This window comes from Cheilinus undulatus, linkage group 20 (genome assembly GCF_018320785.1).
Source record: "Cheilinus undulatus linkage group 20, ASM1832078v1, whole genome shotgun sequence".
Classification (NCBI taxonomy): domain Eukaryota; kingdom Metazoa; phylum Chordata; class Actinopteri; order Labriformes; family Labridae; genus Cheilinus; species Cheilinus undulatus.
This window is the reverse complement of record NC_054884.1, coordinates 20,767,185-20,782,647: the sequence shown is the minus strand read 5'-3', so window position 1 is coordinate 20,782,647 and position 15,463 is coordinate 20,767,185. Positions and strand designations below refer to the sequence as shown.

The following is a 15,463-nucleotide window of genomic DNA, read 5'->3' as shown; positions in this document are numbered from 1 at the left end:
CAGTGTTCATAATAAAGAAACATATTTATTTTACATCTTTGGAGGCTTATCTTAAGTTGTAATTGGTTGATTTGCTTTGACATTCATTTTTACTTCTCAGAATTGTATTTTAGTTGACTTGAGTGCTGCTAGCGTAAGCACGATGTGACATATTTCCATCAGATGGTGAACCTTTCTATCAGGACCTCTCAGCCTTAACAGACCTAATTAAGCTGTTTCTAGGATTTAAACTATGCTTACATAGTATTTATTTTACTATTTCTGTCATGTATTACAACAGTATATATTCTTGAAGATGTTTATATTTCTGCATACTTTTTGAATTATATTTGGTATATTATGATTTGATAATAAATTCTGAATGAATTTATAACTCTTTTGTAAGTGGTGTTTCTTTAACCCAGTGGTTCTTAAATGGTGGGTCACAGAGCTGTTCAAGTTGGTCGTGTCCATGTCCGAAAGTCTGAGATTCTATGGAAGCCTGAAGAGGACACATAAAAATGTTGTTTTCTCAAGATCTAGACTTATTTATCTCAATATCTTAGGATAACGAAGCATGGCTATGATGATTTTCTCATTTTCATGATTTAAAGTCATAATGTACATGTTTTCATGGGAAGCAGAGCAAGTTAAATGTCCTCTCAGGGAATCTATAATAAACATAATTGTCTTGTCTCTTTGTTCAGTCATACAGTACTGTGAAAAACTTAGTTGTGTTAAGGCCAAAAATTTAGGCTGAAATAAGGAATATAAGGACAAGTAAGCCCCCCCTGAGGGCACCATCAGAAGGACTGACACGACCCTGGTCGTGCTCTTTATGTCCTTGTATACTACCAGTGGCATGGGAAAATAATCTGGTACAAAAATAACAAAGTCCACACCTTTAGGGCAGAGAAGAGGTGTATGTGACCCTGTCTGCTCTGATGTTGTCAAAATAGATGCACATATATATTCTTTTAAACCCATATTTAGAAAAAACATGTTTTAGAGCAACCTAAAAAATGATCATTAGAATTCATTATTTTTATCAAAAAAGTCGAAATTTTTAAGGGGGAATTTTTTTTTTTTTTTTACATAATCTCACAAGAAATCAAACTCAGAATTTCAGAGCTTAAAAAGTTTTAAATTTTCAAGAAAATAAATGAAGTTTACAATTTTAAGATGTCTTAAATTTTGACACTTGAAACTCAAAAACTTCAAGTTTTTAAAATTGGAAATTTACAGCAGCATAAGTCAAATGAAACTTCAAGAAACCAAACTGAAAACAGTGGCTGGATTTTCAACTTTATAATCTCAAAAATGTTACATTTGGTATACATACATTTTCAACTTTTAAAGAGAAAAAAATAGTTTTTTTCTCTTTATTTAAAAACTTTTGATACTTGAGAATTAAGAGGGTTTTTTTTTGAAAATTAACTGATCCTCTTTAATATTTTTTTCAAGAGTGGCTCTTATACAAGAAGCAATAATGGACAGTTTAAACATTAATCTTTAGCCAAGAACAAGTTTATGTAGTTCTATTATGTTGGGATTTTTTGAAATGAAAACAATTTAAATTGATGTTTAATTTTTCCAAGTTGGTCATTGGGGGGCCTTAGCTTTTATCAGATATGAGTAGGGGAGCCCTAAGGAAAAAAGGTCGTAAACCACTGGCTTAGGATTCCCAAGCCCTTACTTGTGCTGTGGATGTTCTAATGGCTGGAAAACTGTCAGAAGTCTACAGGCCTGGACAAAATAAACTCAGTTGAGCTTGAATTTGGCTGCCAAGCAACATGTGTGTCAACATGTGTCGAACTTGACTCTGACCAACCCCCCATCCTGTGTTGTGCCATGTGTCGATGGCACATCAGGCCTCGTGATATATCTTTATGCACATTACTGTAAGTTTTGCTACATTTTCCTTAAATAAATTTGATTGGTTGGAAATTTTTTGGCAGAACTTAAGCAATTTAATTGGGCACCATATCTCATTAATGTGGAGAGCCCTGAGGCTAAACCAGCCGAAAACCACTGACTCTTACAGTTGTAATCATACTGCATATTTCTGCTGTCAGTATTTTAGATAAATCTTGGCAGAATCATAATTTCAGTCTGACATGGCTGAAACTCGTGGAACAAATGCAGACTGTGTACCATAATTGTGTTTCCTTCCTTAATTGTCCCAGAGCCCACGATTTCACTCATGACTCAATAGGTGACAATTGTACAAACTAGTCTCCATGTGCATTGAAACACTGAGTCAGGTAGCTGCTAACAGCAGTGCTCAGAATAGTACCTAGCTAAATAGGACTGTAACCATTGTGTGTGCACACATGTATACAGGTCATATCCTCTTTTGTTTATGTCCCCTTTGTTTTTAAACAACACAGTATGAGAGGCATTGTACAGCCATGCGGCTGCAGAGCATTGTGTGGTGATATAACCCATATCTTGCAAAACAAAAGGCCTGCACCTTCCATGGAGGGCTGACTGCAGGCAGATAAACTTTACTCTGGGTCGGAGCACGGCTGCTTGGTAATTCTTCAGCTCAGCTCTGAGTTAAGTCAAGTGTGAAAAGCTGAATGAGAACAGAGAGACTCTTTGTTACAGAGATGAACTTAGTGTTAGGATAGCTTGTACATAAATGGACCACTTAGAGTCCTAATTGTTTTCTTCTGATGTTGAGATTGACTTTCAATTAATAATTTTCTAAATTAATCATAGTAATAAAGTTTAAATTATACAAAAAAACAAATAATTAATATAGCAGTAGCATTAACAGTTCATCTGCTGCTTTCATTTGCTTTATCACTCTGGCATTAAACGTCAGACATAAAGTTGAATAGGATGGCTGTGGCTCGATGCACCTGTAATAAGTCTATACTGACAGCAGAGGGCAGTACATACAAAAACAAACACTCCCTCTCATATGTTCTGATCAGTAGCTTCACCTGCTGTAGTTTTAATGCTCTAATTATTTTTGGTTAAATGATTTTGCTATTATTCTTTACACATGTCCAAAGAAATGTATAAAACAAAGCAAGAGAAATACACAATAAAATAAAAAAAAGTGTTTATATATAAAGCAGGGATACAAATAAAGAGAACCCGGTGGACGATTGAAGCACTCTGAAAGTGTGTAGTATTTAATCTAGTGCAAAATAAGCAACAAATCAATAAATAAATTCCTGTCATTGCTGCTTGGTCTAGTCACTGATAACACACTTAAGTCAGACAAATCACTGAGTATGACTCATTGAAGAAGGTGTGACCGGAATTGAAACAAGGAATTCAGCACTTCTGCTGTGCTCTTTAAATTTGCTGTGTATCAGTTACAAAAGGAGAAAACTGTTTTTTTTTTTTTTTTACCATTTTACACCTGTATTGATGAGGAAGTACGGCTGAGCTATATTGACACCTTCCTTGGTGTGATATCTGTGATTTTTCAACCTCTTTGTGTCCTCTCTTTGACGTCAATGCATGCAGGTGTCACTTTTAGCCAGATGGGAGCAATGGAGGAGCGTAAATGGTCTGGAGCCTCAATGAAAGCAGACCTGACTGGCACATTTGTTCAGATTATAGGATTATTTATTCTTCTTTTTAAACATTAGTGGACAAATCCATTAATTCTGATGTTAACTGCATGCTTAAAAGACAATATAAGATTTTTATTCATGAGTCTTATCTAAGGTAAAACTTGAATGTACAGGTGTATAAATTAGAATATCCTATGCAATTTCATTTCCCCCCATGATTTAATTCAAAAAGTTAAACTTCCATAATTTTTTAATTGATCACATATAAAGAGAAATATATCAAGATTTTTTTGTTTTTATCTTGATGATTACGGCTTACAGCTCATGGAAATCAAATATCCACTATTAAATAAATAATGAATAATAAAATATTGTATAATAGTCAAATTTGCAAAGGGTTTCCTGAGCCCTTAGTCCCCCAAGACTCCTGGCCTCACTATTGTCCAGAGTACAATTAATGACACCCTTTAAAGGAGGGTAAGCCACAGAAGGGCATTGCTGATAAGGCAGGCTGTTCTCAGTGGCTGTATTAAAGCATTTTCATTGATTGTTGACTGGAAGGGAAACGTGTGGTAAGAAAAGGTGCACAAGCAACAGGGATGAGCTCAACCTTTAGAGGATTTTCAAACAAAGCAGATTCAAGAACTTGGGCTTGGTATAGGAAAAAAAGAGGGAGATGAGAGACACCATACCCAACAATAGAGATGAGGTGAATGCTGCTATCAAAGCAACCTGGGCTTCATAACATTCAAGCAGTGTCACAGGCTGTTTAGCTCCTGGCCAAGTTGTATTGATGCAACAATACATACAAAAGAAGCCCTGAACAAGAGCTGAGTGCAGCTTTATTAGAGCAACATGTCTTCAGGGTCATGATCAGACATGGCATATAAATACATTTTGGAAATGTTATGCTTCCAACAATGTTGCAACAGTTTGGGGATGTCCCTTTTCTATTCCAACATGACTGTTCCCCAGTGCAAAATGCAAGGACTATAAAGACATGGTTTGATGAGTTCAGTGTGGAAGAACACTCTTTCTTTCTTTTTAAGGATCCCCATTAGCCCTAGTGCAAAAATTGACTATTCTTCCAAGGGTCCACTTGACTGGCATGCACAGAGCCCTGACCTAAACCCCATTTAGCACCTTTTAGATGAACTGAAGGGTTGTCTTCTTGTCCAGATCAGTGCCTGACCTCTTAAATGCTTTACAGATTGAATGACCACAAATTCCCACAAAAAAAAAACCCCTCCAAAATCTTGTGGTAAGGCTTAAAGAACAGTACAAAAGGAGGGCAACTCCATATAAAGTAGTTTGGATACAATGTCATGACAGTCCCTGTTGGTCCAGTTTTCAGGGTGTTACTCAAAGTTTACCTTATAATGGGTCACAGTCACAATTGTAATAGTAATTCTGTCTTTGCATGGGCCTCAGAGTTTCTGCAGACAGCCCTGCAGATCACTTCCTCCATACTGAGTCATAATTTCCTTTGTAAAACTCTCACGTTACCTCACCTTAGCATGTTTTCAAATGTAAAAGTTGTTTAATTAAGAGTTTGTGTTTAAACATGGTTTATAATGCAGGAAAAGACACCATCCCTGCCTTTTATCAGTGAGCTGGGGATTCCCAAAGTTTTTTTTTCGCGCTTCTTGGTGGAGAGGAGTTGGAGGAATACACGGGTTGCACATTCCTCACGGATGGCATCAGACTTCCCATCAGAGGAGCGGGAGGGAATTGGAAAATCTATCCCTCATTTTCCAAGCTGAAATAAATGCAGTTATAGGCTGTGAAATGGAAACGAACCTCTCTTACAGGCACGTGCTTTTGCTGTCCTGGCAGGGGGCGGGGCAGAGGTGCATTCAGGAGCGGAGTAATTGCAAAAGTGAAATTTTGCAGTGGCCCAGTGAAGTCCCAACATGTAAGTATGGCATGAGGTGCTTCTCGCCTGGATAAAACTTTACAAGTTTCTTTTTAAGTAGTTCCATAATTAGACATGATCATGTTACATGGCTACCCAGTTAAAATTAATGGGGGCCCACAACTCGGCTAATTAAGTTAGGTAACATGAACTCTCATTTTGAGTTACGGGGAAAAACAATGCATGGGACTAGCTTCATATGGTGGAGCAACTATGGTGCAAAATTATAGCCAGACATTCCAATGTGGTGACACACAAAGGCACCACACTCATTGTCCCCTGTCCACAGTTCAGCTACTGAGAGAAAACGAGATGCTGCATTCAGGCACTGTTGAATTTATTGCAGTGAGGGTTGACACATGATTAAAACTCACATGGAAGGGGAACAAAACACAACAATGCCACTGCATTTTCAACATGAACCTATCACCTGAGCAAGTGTGACTTCTTTAAATAGCATCATGTCTAAAAGGAGCATGATGGACACACTTTTTTCACCTGGCATATCAGCCTTGTTACCTCTGTCCGATCAAATTTCCTCCTCAGAATCTGCTCGTAGAGGGGGGAAGAAATTACGTAAAAAATACATTATACCAAAGAACGGTTGCATTAATAATAGTGTGGTAACTAGACTTACCCCTGCATTTCCTCGTTCTCGTCCAATGACTTAAAAGCGATGTCTTCAAAACAGATAACTGTAGCACTCAGTTTACTATTCTATAACATCATATTCCTTTGTGATTGAGTTTACCATGCAGTTGCCTTCATGCTACTTGACAAATTCCTGGGATTTTCCCAGATATCAGACAGACTATGCAAACTTTCTTTTTATATGTCCACACAACATTTCTGTCGAGTATTCTGCCGCATTGTTTGCAAGCAAGTAGCCAAGGTGCGTGCTTCAAAGTTTAAAAGTAGCAAGTGCCAATCTAACCGGTCCCAAGAAGTATGGCTTGTGAATGATTTTGATTGCGAAGTACATTATTCCGAGGAGCAAGTGAATGCACCACCGGTTTCCCACCGCGGCACGAGCTGCTGCTGCATCAACTGTCTCCCTGTCCGCGAGCGCTGCTGCAGAGCGAGACAGTCAACAGAAACTTTTGTGGAGATATCATTGTGCGGTGTTTTAATGAGTGCTTACGTTGCTTCACATCACTAATGGGTAAGTTCTTCTTAAAAGTCGTCACTGAATTTTAACGTAAGTAAAAGTTTGGGCGGCTTGTTCCTAAGCAGCGTAGCATGCGGTGTCTGGGTCGGTTTGTTTGTAAAGTTAACGCACTTTGCCAAAGGTTAGCTAACTGCTGTCGAAACCCCAAAGTCCAAATAAAACAGCCATACAGTTGCGTCATTGCTACTTGTGTTTGCATAATATTAGAAAGAAATGTTGGCCAAAAAGTTGGTAAGCTTGACTCACCTCGGCTGGCAAACTGAAACCCATTTATGAAAACCCTCAACAGTAAAACGAGGTACTACTCGTTTCTTGCGGGGGTTTGTGGGTATCTTTGCTTGAAAAAGTCCGGAAAAAAAGTCAGTAATTGTTTTCTCACGCCTGCTTCGCCTTGCACTGTTGCACATGAGACTAAAATCACTATTAAAGTTGTTATTGCATGGTGACAATGAGATAAAATCAACCAAAATGATGTAGTTTTCTTCTGCGTAGGTTAGGGTTAGGGTAGTAAGCAACTTATTCTCCCATTTACTATGATATCGCATGTGCACGCGCGCCTGTTAGTGTTAAAGGGTGACAGGTCATGTCATTGTTTACATAAGCGGAGTCCCTTAGGCAGCCCCCTGAGACCTTGTTACTTTTAGCTCTTTTGCACATATTCCTCAGCTCCAAATGCATATAAAATGAAACTGCATGTTAAATGAAACACATCGGATCAGAATCAGTAACAGAAGTGTAGGATTTGTTTGTTTACACATTGGAACATTGGCTAATGGATAGACCCTGTACAGCAAAGATGCACTACAAATTTATAGAGAAAAAGACAGTTAAGAGTCAAACCCATTTGAAACAATTATTTTTAAAAGATAATTTCAGTGTTGCTGCTCTTTTTTGTCTTTGCTGGTGGAGAGAAGGTGTGGTGGTGTTTTTAGTTATAACAGACAGGGATGGGAGACTGGTTGGACTTGTTGTTTTCAACCTTATTGTTTATATTTCAATCACAGGACCGCAGTTTTTTCAGCTGTGACACAACTCCACATTTTCTCTTGATTACATAAGAGTTTTTTTATTTTTTCAGAGAGTGTTGATTTGCAGCCACATTCAACCATTCACCTTTAAATCAAAACAATTCAATCTTAATGGCCGTACAAGAGGTTCTCACTTAGCATGTCATCTGGATACTTGGGGTCGGTTAAGCTTTGTTTTCATTTTCAAAAGTTACCTCCATTTTCTGAGCTTATTTTACATTTTTTTTCAGCTGTTCTATAGCAAGCTTACTGGCAAGACTGTGATAGAACTACTGTGTTTTCTGTCTGGGCAGCATGTGTTTGCATCCTCTTCCTTCTGTGCAAGCACTCTCTCCACAACATACTTGTAAGCCAGCTCTGCGCTAGGGTGTTTGGACTTATGTCTGATGTATTTGTGACCATCAATGATTAAAGACTTTTTTTTCCATTTTTCTTTGATTTTTTGCACCAAAAACTGGGTCAAAGGCTGCATGTAAGTCCTTGAATTAACAACTGTTCACGATGTTGAATGGGGAGCTGCAATATTGTCACTAATAGTGTATCCTTAATTCACAAAATTCAAGAAAACTTCCTGTGTGAATGCAAAAATCAGATTTTCACCTCTACTTTTAAACTTTTCGTACCAGCCCCAGAGCAAAAATTCTGTGTGAAGTTGGTGTTTGCTGATGCGAGAACACAGTGAAATATACTGAAGTGAGCAGATGGACGTTTTTTTGTCACGATTGCAACCGGTGAGATCTTACAGTGCCCCCTAACTGCAGCCAATGCAAGCAAACATAAGCAACAGAATCAGCTTGATTGAATTGATTCCTGTCGGTCAACCGAGGGGTTTGGGGAGGTGAAGATTGCATTGGATGTGTGACACGTCCAAATAGGTTACCACCCATAGTCTGGGTTAGGGAAGAGCAGAACCTTTCATAAAGATCTCAGAGGGTTATTGGATGAAAGTTATGTCTGTGACATTCATAACAGGCCAAGTAGAGCAATGAAAACATGATTTAGTCAGTTAGCACAGTTGCAGTGGAGACAGTTGGCGAAACAAATGTGGTTGGTTGAAAAATTTAAATGAAGAGAAAGTTATTTCAATGTTGCAAGCTAAAAATGAGGCCCTAAATTGCTTGGAATGATCAAATTTGCCCTGGGAAGAATAGGACAGTGGAGAGATAGGGAAGGCAGAGAGCTTGGAGTCACATATGGTAAAGGAACCACCAGGGAGATTTGAATCCAGACTGCCTACTGCCCCAGCAGCCTCTGTAAATGGGGCATACGGACTACCAGCGCACCAAGCTAGCATTTTATGTTTATAAATAAAAATCAGCTGGAGAAGGGCAAGGCTTGTTCTCAGTGATAAAAGCCTCCAGTGTGGTTCTACACAGAAATATGCTCCAGTTCTGATTTAAAGAAACTGCTGCTATAGCTACACCCCAGCTAAATGCTACACCAGTCGCCATTGTTTACTGGCTTGCAGTACAGCTCTTTCTCTTAAAATGATGCTGATTGGTCATTCTCATTCTCAAACTGGGCATGTTTCAGATTAGTGTTTGCAGTGACATTTATCACTGATGCAAATGCATAAACAGACATGAACTGCTGTCCGTTTTTCTATCATATCCTGTACTTATGTGAGATTTTAGGGGCAGTCTATTGTTAAATGTTCCATACATTTTCAGGTGTGCATATTTGAATAAGGCATTGTAAGTATTTACTTAGAAACAGGCCAGAATATTGGGGGGAACTTTGGTGTGCAAAAACTTGTTAAATGTTGCATCTACCATAAGACATGCAGTTGTAAGAAACAGCTATATTTTAGTATATTGGCTCTAACTCACAGTTTATTATTTGTTTATCGCTGTTCTGCATGTTTTAAATGAGCTATGGTGTCCTTGCTCTTCACTCCATCCTCCTCCACTTTATAAGAAAACCTTGCAGGCTGAATCAAATTGAACAACAGGTACTTATCATATCATGTGAATCTGTTGGTAAAGTTAAATATCTTCTGAGTCTAAAAGCATTTTGGTGTGTAGAAAATGTTTTTGTGTCCCAGCCAGTCATTTGAATGCATGCATCATTTGTTCTTATCCCTTTTCCTTCAGCACTTCTCACAGTCATAAGCTAACGGTATCCATGTGCATTTCATGGAAAAATAGAGAAGCAGTTAGTGCACGTTCTCATCCAGATATAAACCAGAACACATGAGATTTCTGGCTGCATTGTTAGAACCAGATTTTCCCTTTGCTCTGAGTTGTCTCAGATATAGACCTATGACTTTGTCTGGGCTTTGACAGAGAACTGGTTGCTTAGGAGGCTTAACAGAATAAACATTTTACAGGAATATGGTATGTCCTGTGATTGTCTTATGCTTTACCTTCCTCTCAATAATTCATTATGCTATTGCAAAAAAAAAAAAAAAAACAAAAAAAAAAAAACGCTGATCATGCATTCAGTTGGTTTGATGCTTCAAGCATGTTGTTTGTTTCATGAAAACCCCTCCAGTGATGACTAAAGAGTCGGCGCTCTTTTCATTTTGTCCCTCTGTTTTGGCACAGTCCCCTCTTTGACTCATCTTTTTCTAGCCTTGTTCATCAGCGCTTGCACGCAGACATACACACACCACACTCACCATTCACACACTAATCCACCATGAAAACACAGTCACCCATTCTTGAGTCAGCCCCTCTCCCTCCATAAAGCTCACACAAACAGACTGTATGCACACTCTCACATATACAGCCTCTCTCGCTCTCTTTCTTTGCTGTTTCCATTGGAGTTTCTCTCGGCCCTGCCCTCTAATCAAAGCCATATGTTCTCCAAGTCCCTTGCATGAAAAGTCTGTTCTGTTTGGACTGTTGCAGTGTAGCCAGGCTTTAACTGGAAGGAGGAGTCTGTCTGTGAAAGTGAAAGGTAACCTGTGAGGGATTGTTGTTTCATCCAGAGAAGCTTCTTTCTTGTACAGTCAGTATCATCTTCACTGTGATAACAGAAATTGAATCCATGCTATTACTTCAGTCCTTGTGTGACTGCTCAATTTTTTGTCCTTGGTTTAATAAATCTTCACAAATCAAGGATATTTCAGTCCTCACCTTCTCTTTATATCACAGAGCTACAGAAACTCCCTTTTGTTGGCTTTTCGAATGAATCAATTTTAGTCTGTCTTATTTCAAAACCGTGAACAAGGACACCACATTGGCTCAAGCTTATTAACCTAACAAACTCTGCCAGTGTGGCCTCATTATGTGATGATGACTAATCTAAACATAACCAGCACTCTTATTATGAGGGGACCCACCACAAAGCACCATCTGACTCATTAATGGATCCCAGCCTGAAACTGTCAGTAATGCTCCCTTCAAAGAAGAATAATGCTGCTTTAAATTCACCTGATATGGGAGAGACTACCATGTGCATCTGGAGAAAATTGTGAGAATTTTTATCCAGATAGACGGACATTTCTGAGCCATCTGACCTGGGATTCTTATCCAAATATACACCCACTGAATCTGGATAAAAACAGCTCTTTGAATTTTCTCAAACTTGTGTTAGTTTGGGGTTCAAGGCACTTTTCAGATCATGACTCCCTAACTAGTTTTTCAGATAAATCCTGAGGGCCAAATTTTTCAGGAAGATCATGGTGAAGGCTGAAAGGCTGAGTTGAAATAAAACTTACTGGAGATGTTATTGTTGCTACCATTAAGTCCAATGAGTAGTATAGGCAGTAGCATAGTAATTCAAAACTCTCTAAGCCTGTTTTTAGGCCCTGCAAGAAAATTCGAAACAAAATCATGAACAAGGTGTAGGTGTGAGGTGGTCAAATAGGTAAAGTTGGCATTTTGTCACAATTGCATTATGGTACTCTTTTATAAAATTATGAAAAATTTAATTCAGGCCTGGGCAATAAATCAGTTTTATCAAATTTTTTCCCTTGAACGTTGTCTTCTGCTCCCCTCTTCGTTTTTGTCTGTGGAAAAACTTCTGAAATGCCTCTCCAGAATGAGAAACATTTGGATTGTTTGTGCGCCAGCTTGCTTTTTGTCCACTCTTCAACATATTGAAGCGTTTTTAAAATTTTTTATCCACAAAAGTTTGCCTTCAGTGACTGATGTACTTGTTTTCAGTACCTATTTTTCTCTGTACTTCTTGCGTACACGTTAAAGAATTAAGTATGAAAGAAAATCAATAAAAATATCAGGTTTGGTATGAAAAACCTGAGATTTTATTTTCTAGGTCAGGCCTTCCAAAAGTGGTCCCCAGAAGTACTGTAGGTGGTAGAGGTTGACTGGTTATTAGCCTCCCCAATTATTGAGGCAGATATTTGGCATTTGGCATATTATCAGTATTGGCATTAATATTACTGATAATCAATAAAATTAACTAATAAAAAAACACTACTTTTGTTCCACTTCATCTTCCCCTCTGGCCTTGTTTTCACTCTCCACAGTCTCACCAAATGTCAAATACAGCACTTCTGATTGGCTAGATGTCACATCACATGAGTACTAGCCAATGAACACTTACGTCTGTGTGTCACTGACACAGTGAGCATATGGCATAATGTTTTCTTGCTGCTAATGTTGCTCTGTGCCATTTCTTGTGCTGACAGCACTTGGGCCAAGTAGTTTATTTTCTTCATGTTTTTGATCATGCAGTTTTGTTTTTGCCATGTTGGGTATATTTGATGTAAAAATAAATGCATTTTAGTTGTTATCGGCCTCATGAATTACTGGTAATCAGATTGGTGTCCGCCCTGATAACCAATATTGTTCAACCCCTAGTAGGTGGGCCGCAAGAGGTCATTTAGAATAAATAAAAAATCACAGATAATTAAAAAAATAACAAAACACAGCTGGAAGTTTTAACTCATGCCACCTTTTCTGTTATTTGGCTTGATTTATACAAGTGGTGTCACGATTTAAATGGAGTTGGATTAACCTCTGACTCTTCATCAAACAATCTACTGTACTGCTTGCTTTTCAATTTAAAAACTTGTGTCTTCAGAGACATTGACACTACTTGGGAAGAGTTTGCTGGGCCACAAAGTACATTAACAAAGATGAATATAAGAACATTGAAGTGACTTTGCACATGCCTTAATAAAACAAAATAAATGAGAGTGGCTCATTAATTGTACTTTGTGATCCACAAACTCCTCCTGAGAAATGTTAATGTACCTGGAAGCAAAGTAATTGCTTTGAAATGATCAGAAACAAACAAACAAACAAAAAAAAAAAAGAGACAAATGAAAGGTAAGTGTGTCATGAGTGTCATGTTGATGTTGCACAAGGATTTTGGTGGGCCCCAGAAGATTTTTAGCTCAAATTGGGCCACAGCATACGGAAATTTGTTGAAGGCTGATCTGGGTCATATCATCCAGCCCCAGTTTAATCTTGGGTAAAATAATGACAAGGGTCTCTGCGGGTCAGATAATTGGCACTGGGTGGCTAGACCTGGCCCACGGGCCTCAAAATCAGGGGTGACTGATTCAGATAGTTCTTCTCAGGAAGTCAAAAATGAACAGACACCATACTTTTTATCTAGTGTACTTGTAAGTTTGTTTTGATTTCTGGTTGTCATGTCTATCCACAAAAATAAACTCAGCACTCTTATATTCCTTAACAAGAACGGGTTTTATTTACATCAGTTTTGATTAAATAAGAGTAAACAGGGCAGTGACTCATTAAATGGATTGTGCTGAAAACAGTTACCATTCACTTTATTGATCTGGGCTTAGTCTAATTTTCCCCTGGCCAGATTAAATCACTGCTGTCCCCCTCCAAATAAACCAAAAAGGCAAAAAACAAATTAAAGATTTATCTTACACACTTAATGTTTGAAATGAAAACACTAACTAGTGCTCCATTTTATTCATTCATTTCCTACTTCAATTTTCCCAGGCCCATAAAGATTTTTTTTGCTTCCCACTGATGTAGACGCAGGTCTTTTTGTCTAGATCTTTGCACTGCACAGCAAAATTCATCACTTTCTTTTCAACTGTGAACAGTCAGAGGAATGTGGCTCTATTGTAGTCATATGATGCTTCTTTTCGTCGCTGCCCCTCTGTGTTAAGGGGGGGGGGGGTGCTCCTTTGCATGAGGAGGGTGTCTGTATGCTGCAGCTTTAAACAAAGTGTGCAGGATTTACTGCTGCTGGTGGCTGTATTATTCTGTTTGGAAACTTTTTGGCACTTTCCTTATACTATTAATAGTCTGCATCATTGTGACTATGGAGATAACTGGATTGAAATCTGTGTTTTCACTTTCTTTGCAGTTGGATGAAAGTTGGAGCATCTTTCTGTTGTAGCATGCCTTTTTTCCTCAACACAGCAGGGATGGGGATTCCTCCTCTCCAACCTGCTTATTTTGCTGCTGGAATGCCAAAAGCCAATGCTGAACATGGTGTGAAGTATTTAGTGGAATATTTTGAGGCTCAGGAGGATAAGTGGCAACTTAGTCTGAACCTAGCTCTCATTTTTACACTTTCTCCACTGACTGTAAAGTGTCAAAGTAAGCTTTAAAATATTTGTGAATTTGAGGTGCAAAGTCTTTGAAAGTAATTCACGCTTCTGCTGTCTGCCTTGCTGATTGTCCTCTCTGGGCGCCATGTGAGGTTGGACATAATCACATACCAGGCTGTGAGTCATCGTTTGGGATGAGTTGTGAAATAATCCCCCCATGAATGAACATTAGAAAAAGGCTTTTATGGGAGAACGGAGGCTCCCTGTTGAGAAGCTAAGTGATCATTTAGGACAATGGCTGAAAAACTGCTCGATTCCTGGGACAAAAACTCATTAACACAAATTGTCAATCATTTTAATGAGAGAAAAAGGTTTGCACAGTAGGAGAATTAGTGTTAAAATCCATCATATTTTAAGTAGTGATTGTGTCAACTTTAAATTCAATAGTGGTCCACTTTAGACCTCTTAGAGACATTTTCTTCCAAGTATCTGTGACTGAAATTTTAGCTTTTTCCTTACTGCACATCCATTGAAATGTACTTACATAATCTCATATAGGCTAATTCCTGCTTTGGTCTGTGGTACCATTTAAATTCTCTGTCCTGTAAGGTTTTAGCCAGAATTCGTGGCCAAGGTTATAAAGTGCCTTTATTCTACTGTTTGATTGTGTGAATTTACCTTTAGCCTACTTAACTAAAGATGCCATTCAAAACCTAGTAAGACTTAGCCCATGTTGGTCTGAGCAGATCTCTCTCTATGCTGCATTGAAACACTGTGACATCCCAGATGTGTTGAAGCAAAACGAGTATTACACAGACTAACTGAGGGGTGTTCCTTCAAAACAGCTTTAAAAATGATGTACTGCAGTTTGGAAAAGACCAGAAGATAAATGAGGGAACAACTGCCACACAGTCACACTGAGAAAAACAACAACTATACAGCCCTGTTGTCAAGCATCTGATTCTGATTAAAGTTTCTCCAGTATTGTCAGAAGCGCTGCTGAGATCATCCTCTTTTGCTTTCATCAACATGTGTTCCATGTTATTGAAGCACCAGCGATGTTGGATCTTATGGAAAAAGTACCCACCCACCCATGAAATCGAAGTGGGCTGACAACTCTCTGTGCTTGTTTCATCAGAGTTTGAAATCAGTTGTTCTGTGCTTTTCTCACTAATCTGTAAAATTCAGTTAATACAGTTTGCCTTGAGAAGACGTTCTTGGATCAGTGGTTCCCAACTTTTCATCCTCAGAGCACATCCCCTGCTTGTATCTAAGAAAACCTGCAAATAAAAGATACATTGCTGTCAGAAGTCAACACTGATTTCACTTGTTTCACTGATACTAACCTAAGGAATTTGGTCTACACATGTTTTTCTCATGAAAGGAATC

General features: G+C 38.5%; 1 protein-coding gene across 8 annotated transcripts in view; it reads left to right on the top strand.

The window, feature by feature from the left end:
* Positions 1 to 5,397: 5,397 nt before the first annotated feature.
* plce1 (phospholipase C, epsilon 1) overlaps positions 5,398 to 15,463 on the top strand; it is a 116,849-nt gene continuing 106,783 nt past the window's right edge. For 3 of the 8 annotated variants that reach the window (XM_041815054.1, XM_041815055.1, XM_041815057.1), the window contains exon 1: positions 5,399 to 5,430. The gene's annotated coding sequence lies outside the window, so the exon portion shown is untranslated. Of the gene's footprint in view, positions 5,431 to 6,474; positions 6,593 to 15,463 lie in introns of those variants that run through there. The other 5 variants (XM_041815052.1, XM_041815060.1, XM_041815058.1 and 2 more) reach the window with 3 other exon arrangements.